The following is an 8,108-nucleotide window of genomic DNA, read 5'->3' on the forward strand; positions in this document are numbered from 1 at the left end:
ACTCAAACTCAGTAAGTACATATTAACTCCTATCTACGTGCACCCACTATTTATATATCTATATGGATTTAGTTTCTAGAATGCCTCTTCCCAAGGCAACTTCACTTCTCATAATTCCACTCTTTCTTCAGAGTCCTTCCCCTTCTTAACTTGTTTGTATGCAGTTTGAGGTAGGGGTCTAACTTCATTGCTTTGCAAATGGACATCCAGTTTTCTGAGCACTACTTGTTGAAGAGACTATTCTTTCCCTATCAAGTGGACTTAGTAGCCTTGTCACAAATCAGTTGGCCATAAATGTGAGAATTGATTTTTGAGCTCTCAATTTTAGTCCCTTAATCTGTATGTCTGTCTTTGAGCCAGTACCATGCTGTTTTGATTACTGTGGTGTTGTAATAAGTTTTAAGATGAGGAAGTATGAGTCCTCCATCTTCATTCTTTTTTTCAAGGTGGCTTTCACTATTCCAAGCCCCTTATCCTTCCATAAAAATCTGATGACTGCCATTTCCATTTCTGCAAAAGTTGTAGTTGGAATTTTGGTTGAGATTGTGTTGAATCTGTAAATTGCTTTAGATAGAATTGCCATCTTAATAATATTTAATTTTAGAATCCATGAACATGGGATGTCCTTCCATTTATTAAAGACTTCTTTGATTCCTTTTATTAATGTTTTGTAATTTTGCGTGTATAAGTCCTTTACATCCTTGGTTAGATTTATTTCTAGATATTTGATTTTTTTAGTTGCTCTTGTAAATGGAATTTTTTTCTTGATTTCTTCTTCAGAATATTCATTACTAGCATATAGAAACATTACTGATTTTTGTGTGTTGTTCTTGAACCTCACCACTTTGCTGAATTCATTTACTCATTCTTGTAGCTTTGTTGTGGATTTTTCAGGATTTTCTATATATAGAATCATGTCATCTGCAAATAGGGAAAGTTTTACTTCTTCCTGTTCAGTTTGGGTGCCTTTTATTTCTTTTTCTTCCCTCATTGTCCTGGGTAGAACTTCCAGTACAGTGTTGAATAGCAGCGGTAACATTTGGCATCCTTGTCTTGTTCCTGATCTTAGAGGGAAAGTTTTCAGTCTTTCACTACTGAGTAGGATGTCAGCTGTGGGTTTTTCATATCTGTACTTTAACATGTTCAGGAAGTTTCCTTTTATCCCTATTTTCTGTGTTTTTAATCAAGAAGTTGTGCTGGATTTTGTCAAATGCTTTTTCTGCACCAATTGAAATGATCATAAATATTTTATTTTTCCCTTAGTTCTGTAAATGTGGGGTGTTACACTAACTAGAACTGTGTTATGAGTAAGCATGCTTTGGGGAATGCATAAATGTGGAGTGGGTGGGCTAATATTAGACTCAGAAAATTCATATTTTAAAAATATTGGAAACTTCATACTTAAAAATTCAATCAAAATAGTACTGGCCAGATTTTTTTGTTTCACTTCACATTTCATTGTGAAAATGTTTATATTCTTTAAACATCTTTGCCTCTTTCCCTATTCACATGATGCATTAGTGGTATAAGATAAGAGGAAAATATGCATTTCTTTGTACTGTATTGGAAGTGAATTCCCAGTATGGTATATCACCAGTCATTAGAAGTGATTAAAGGAGGCCAAATAAGAATTGATTTGGAGTTGTATAACCAAAGCAAGACATTCACTACAAACTCTCGTTCAATTATGTCTATAGTGTAAAGGCAGCAGAAACTGAAGTATATCAAGACAATCATGATTTATTGCTTTTCACTTTTTAGAAGAAAGCTTTCCTTTCCAAGTATTCAGTCTAAAAGTTTAAATTGCTATGCTCTACAGTTCAGGGAAAAAGAAGTTAAAAAAAAAAAAAGGAAAAGAAAAATAAAGACATAGAAGTAAGATAGACGATTTGCCAAACTTTTCACTGTCATTATTCTTATAGAACAGGGGTCAGTAGATTTTTTTTCTGTAAAGGGCCAGGCAGGACATATTTTAGGCTTTGGGGACCATATGGCTTCTGTTGTGATCACTCAGCTCTGCCATTATAGCATGAAAGTAACCACTGCATAAGCAAATGGATGAGACGAAACATTATTGACATAAACAGGCAGCATGCTGAATATGGCCCTAGCAATAGTCTGCTGACCCCTGCTATTGGACAAAAACTCCCCACTGTACAGTGCTATTTATATGTATGTGATTCCTAAAAGGCTGGGAATTAAAGGTTCTTCAAATGCAAATTTTTTTCCATTTGACCAACCTTTGTGTTTGAACTTGGAATTGGTCTCATTAGTGTAGCCACTTCTTTGGTTTAATGCATTCCTCTTCCTCTTAAACATAGTAACAGATTAATTCATCTAAGTAGCTCATTCATTTATTTATTTATATCACAGGGATCATTAGTTGATGGCCTAACAGTAAGTTTTATTTGGTTAGTTTTTGGAAGGATGAGTAAGAGAAAGCATAGCCAAGGAGCAGCTGAAGTTCCAGGCTACCTAGAAAAGAACCAAGCGAGGGGAGGAGACGCAAGCAAAAGAGAAGTTGGGCTTGCCAAGGTTGGACTTCATTGGTTAACAGGATCCCATAGGCTCTCCCTGGTCTTTCAGTGGAATTTGATTTTGACTCATTCTATTTCTGTACCCAGATATGTGGAATGTGTGTTTGAAACATGTTTGAAGGAATGGAGCAGAGAAGACAGCAAGAATGGATGCTCCATTTCTTCCCTTAGGGACTCTTCTGTTAGACTCTTCTTTAAAGAAGACACTAAATAAATGTTTGTTATGTTGAATTATTCCTCCACTTCTAAGAAGTGAACATTATTTCAAGTTCCTTCTTAGCTTTTCCTTTTTTGATCTACTCCTATTTTATTGCTTTGTTTTCTATTCTTTCTCTTTTTACCTTATGAACAAAGTAACAGAAGGATGGGAAGAAAAGGAAAGATGAAGGTGATAGGAGAATGGTTAGGTTTGAGGGACTGAGGGACAAGAGTAAGACATAAAAATTTTGGTTCTCCCTTTCTCTTCTCGATCTCTTTCTTGACATGAAAAATATGACTTCACTCTACAGAAATAAGTAACAATTTTACTTTAAAATACTTTGGCAAAGACTATCTTAAACTTTGAAAAATAATAATATTTTGGACTTGTTTAATTTGAAGAAAAGAAAGGAGCACTCCAATAATAGGTTAGAAGGACTCTTTAGATTCAATTTTAATATGTATAAAAGTATATGAAAATCTATCTGTGCTTTTCCACAGACAGTTTTCAGCTTTCAAATTTTAAATTTCATCATTATGCAACTGAATTTGTAAGTTCTCTGTTAAAAGATACTGCCCTTTTGTGACCAAAATAAATTAAATACAGAGCCTCATGAACCATATATGTTAAATAGTACATGTTTCTGGGATGAATCTATGTTAGCTATTCAAATTTGTTTTGTCTGACAAGTGAAATCATAAAGGATGCTAAAGAGATTGAATGATAAATTAGAATTCTATTATTTTTGCTCATTAATAGAGGTGGAATATGCACTTAATGACTGCATCTACACAAATTCAAATCAGTTTGCAAAATAATTGAGCATAGCTAATAAAATTTCTTGTAAAAAATAAGTATCATTTGTCTTAAGAAATGATCTTACTTTATGAAACATAATCATGTATTTAAAAATACTCAGAAAATGATTCTTTGCTCAGAACGTAGAAAACGCATTACAGTGAATATATGCATGTCATTTATAATATAAATGAAAAATGAAAGGTTAGTCTAGGATGCCAATGAAAATACAATTCGTAATTCTTCTACTATTCTTTGTTTCAGGTTTCTTGTATGATCTGTCATGGCCTCTAAGTTATAATATTTAGAACTAGGGACAATACAAGGCAACTTTGAAAATTAGTAAGTCCAGATTTTCATCAAATATGAATCCCTTTTCATTTGCTTGCATATGTTTCTGTTTTATTTTTAATATTTTTCTCTAGATTGAAATTTGGACTCCTCCCTCATTGTCTTTGCACAGTGTAACACTTAGTAATGAGCTGACAGAATCCATGTACTAACTACAATAACAGATCCAAGTTAATTGTCCTATAATCTCTTGACCTGACTGACAGGATCTCAATTAATGTTTTCACTTGTAGCAGACTTTTTTTTCCAGCTGCTCCCCCAATAGCACTGCTGAACTTCTAAGATGCGAGATTTCACATTCTCTTCAATTGGAAAATAATTTAAAAGTTGTGCCAGTTTATATATATTATGTCCCCCAGAAAAAGCCATGTTCTTTGATGCAATCTTGTGGGGTCAGATATGTTAGTGGGGATTAAGTTCAAATGTTTGGATTAGGGTGTTTCCATGGAGATGCGCCCCCCGCAACTGTGGGTGATGACTCTGATTGGATAATTTCCATGACGGTGTTACCCCACCCATTCAGGGTGGGTCTAAATTAAATCATTAGAGCCATGTAAATGAGCTGACAAACAGAAGGAACTCAGTGCAGCGGTGAGTGACATTTTGAAGAAAAGCTACAGCCAAGAGGGACACTTTGAAGAACACACTGAGAGAGGGGCGTCAGCTTACAGAGACATCTTGGAGTTGGCCTTTGAAAGCAGACTTTTGCTCCAGAGAAGGTAAGAGAGGACAAATGCCCCGAGAGCAACTGTGAGCAACATTTTTGAGGAGCTGAAGCCTAGAGAGGAACGTCCTGGGAGAAAGTCATTTTGAAACCAGAACTTGGAGCAGATGCCGGCCATGTGCCTTCCCAGCTAACAGAGGTTTTCCAGATGCCATTGGCCATCCTCCAGTGAAGGTACCCGATTGCTGATGTGTTACCTTGGACGCTTTATGGCCTTAAGACTGTAACTGTGTAACCAAATAAACCTCCTTTTATAAAAGCCAATCCATTTCTGGTGTTTTGCATTCTGGCAGCATTAGCAAACTAGAACAGAAGTGGATGTAAAAACTTAAAGAGGTCATCTTGCTCTTCTTTTGTTAAACATCAAATGAAGACTGTAATACGCTCTTCTCCATGAAAACAATCCAAAGGATACTTCATGGAGGCCTATTTAAATCCAAATAAAGAAAGGTAAGATTGAGCCATTCCATGATGTTTATTACATCTTCTAATCTAATCTCACCAGCGAGATCTCAGGAGCCTCACCAGAGAGTCCATGAACATGCTTCTCTCATGATTCACCACTCTCAGCAAAGGTGACATGACGTCAGAACAGCATTTCCATATCCAAACAACAGTGGTAAGAAAGATTCTCTTCTTTTCTGCAGCGATCTATTTGAATATGTAACATGGGTTCACTGGTATCAGGCTATGAGCGTTCCCACTCTCATAATACTTATATTGATCATAGTCCCTTCTGTCCCTTCTGATTATCCAATACTCTCAGTATTCTACAGCCCATCGCAAATCCAACCTGATTCGTGAGATCATCCTACCCTGAAATCACTTAGCATTTCTCAATCTTCCAGGACATTTATTGTAACACATACATTAATACTTTTAAAAATATTATGTACTTTTATCTAGATTTTTCACCAGGGTAAAACTTATCTTCCCAACTCATGGAAAACGAATGTTGATTCAAGTATATATCTTGAAACACATAAATTTTGAAGTAGATTATCTTAGTATTTTAGCATGATGTTTTAAAATGGCATTTTGAAAGGGTAAAAGGAGGAGGAAATGTTTGTAACATGACTTTTGGCTTTAATTCCTTTAAAAGAGTTTGAAATCAAGTAGACCACAGGATGACTGATGGGATGGAGTATCACTACCTTTAGAGGAAGTTGTGTAAGGAGGAAAATGCTGAAGAATTCTCAAAATAGCTTCCTTGTTTCACTGTTTGTCTGCCTCTGCAAATGTTTAGAGGATTTTCTTCTTTGCTTTTAGTATTTGATTTGTATTAAGTTTCAATCTTTGTTGTTTAACATACAGACATTTTGAACATTATTTATATTGATAACTCTGTAAAGAGAATTAGATTTAATTTGAACTTAAACTTCTAATTGTTACTTCCCAGTCTGCTTTAAAATCCCACTGACTAAAAATATTGACTATAAACTTTTTAATGGTGCACCCATCTCTATTATGGAGAAGAATATTTGCAAGATAGATAGATCCTTCTGTCAAAATGCCCTGACCTTGGCCTGACCTCTCAGGTTTCCAATTTGTAGATTCTGGGAACAATATCTTCCTAGGAATGATTAAATTTAATAAATGTCCTCTTAGGGTTGCTTAAAGTTTTAAGCCCTGGATTTACAAAAATATCAGTCTCCTTTACAAAGTATTGAACTTGCAGGGGCCACCACTTCTGTTAATCAGATGCTACGTCTTTCTTGGAAATAAAAATGTGCTTTTCACCAAAGAGAAGGAATTGGTAAAAATTGCTTTGCTAGTCATCTATCTCCCCATTCATTCAGCATTTGTGGGGCATTTGTGCTCTTGGCACAAAGGATATAAGTGTACTTAGCTAGACTTTGTAATCCATAAAGATGAATTGTGTGTCTTCTCTGACAATTAGAAATTCCATTTAGAACTCAGCTCATTCATTTTCAAATATTTATTGAGAACCCACTCAATTCAAGGTTATGTCAGATGTGTAGAAGATGCAACATTGAACAAAAGGGACCCTATCTTGCCTTCTTCAAACTTAAATTCCATTGTAGAGAATGTACACTAAAGCCTGAATGACAAAAGCAACTAGCTATGCAAAGATTTTGGTTTAAGGCATTATTGGCCACGAAGCACTAAGGTCCAGCTCTAAGGGACGACTGGACTCAACATGTTTGAAAAACAGAAAGATAAGTGTGGCCTGAGCATAGAGAATAACCAAAAAAGTATATTCTGTTCAGATTGCAGTGGGTAAAACAAAGGATGGCAGTGGTGAGTGCAGAGGAGGTTTGGGACAGGAAGGCTTTAAAAGAAAAAAAAAAGATCATAAAGTGAAACCAATGAAAGGTAACTAGAAGTTCATGGGGTAAAAGAAGGTAGAAGGCATTCGGGCAGAAAGTGCTGCTGGCCAAGAAGGCCAAGAGGCATGAGACATCAAGAAGCATATTGGGAAATGCAAGTTGATCAATTTAACTAGAGTGTAGGGTGACAGTGTAGTAGATCAAGGTGGCAGGAGGTGGAAGCAGTCCTAACAGTTGGATTGCTATTGGGTGCAGTAACTGGAACACACAAAAAAGCAGTGGCTTAAATAATTTGCATTGTTTTTTCCTAGCAAGAAGTTTAGTGGTATGCCGTTACTGACTTTGATCCAGCAGTTTATTTCAGGGCTAAAAGTCAGTCTCTTGGCCCACCCCTCATGGGATCAACATGGCTACAGCAGCTCCGAGCACATTATCCCACCCCCATGGAGGAAGCAAGGAGTTCAGTGGTATAGAAAAGAAACTTCTTTTCTTAGAATGATTCGTTCTTATCAGGGACAAAAATTCTTTCCCATAAACTTTCCAGAAAACTACCCCTGATATGCCTGGGTGACATGCCCACGTTAGAGGAGGAATCCAGTTTTCCTAAGATCAAGGTATCTGGTCTGATAAATTAAGGTTTTCTTATCAAGGAAAAAGAGGGAAAATAACTATGGTGGTGGTAGCTATAGTGTCTGCCATAGCAGATGTTGATGATGGAGGCCTTAGATTTCCTTGTGCTTTTCCTAAGCTTTCCCCTGTTTTCCCAGCCAGTGGGCAATGGATGTCTGGCTGAAATCTCAGCTTGGGATAGTTAATTGATCATTACATTCTTTATTCCTTTATTTTTCCCATTTAAAATAGCTTGACTGTCATGTATACATGGCTTCATTTTCCCCCCTATTTTTGCCCTCTCTCTTTCTGTGGGTTTTGTGGATGAAATGAGTTTTGCCTTAATTCCTGTATTGTTCCTTAAGCTAATATATTCAATTTCAATAAATAAAATCCACCAGAATCAGTCTTTCCAAGAAGTTTTACAGTACAGCTTTCTAATAGATTTTTCTGTTATATCACAAATGAAGAACAAATATAATTCTTACTACCCTATTCATCATTATGTAAACAATGAGTCATTTCTATTTTTCTTTCTTTTAGGAAAAGTGAAAATGGTTCTGGTAGGAAAACATGGAAAATATGAAGATTGGTATCTA

Source organism: Choloepus didactylus, chromosome 1, assembly GCF_015220235.1.
Source record: "Choloepus didactylus isolate mChoDid1 chromosome 1, mChoDid1.pri, whole genome shotgun sequence".
Lineage (NCBI taxonomy): Eukaryota > Metazoa > Chordata > Mammalia > Pilosa > Megalonychidae > Choloepus > Choloepus didactylus.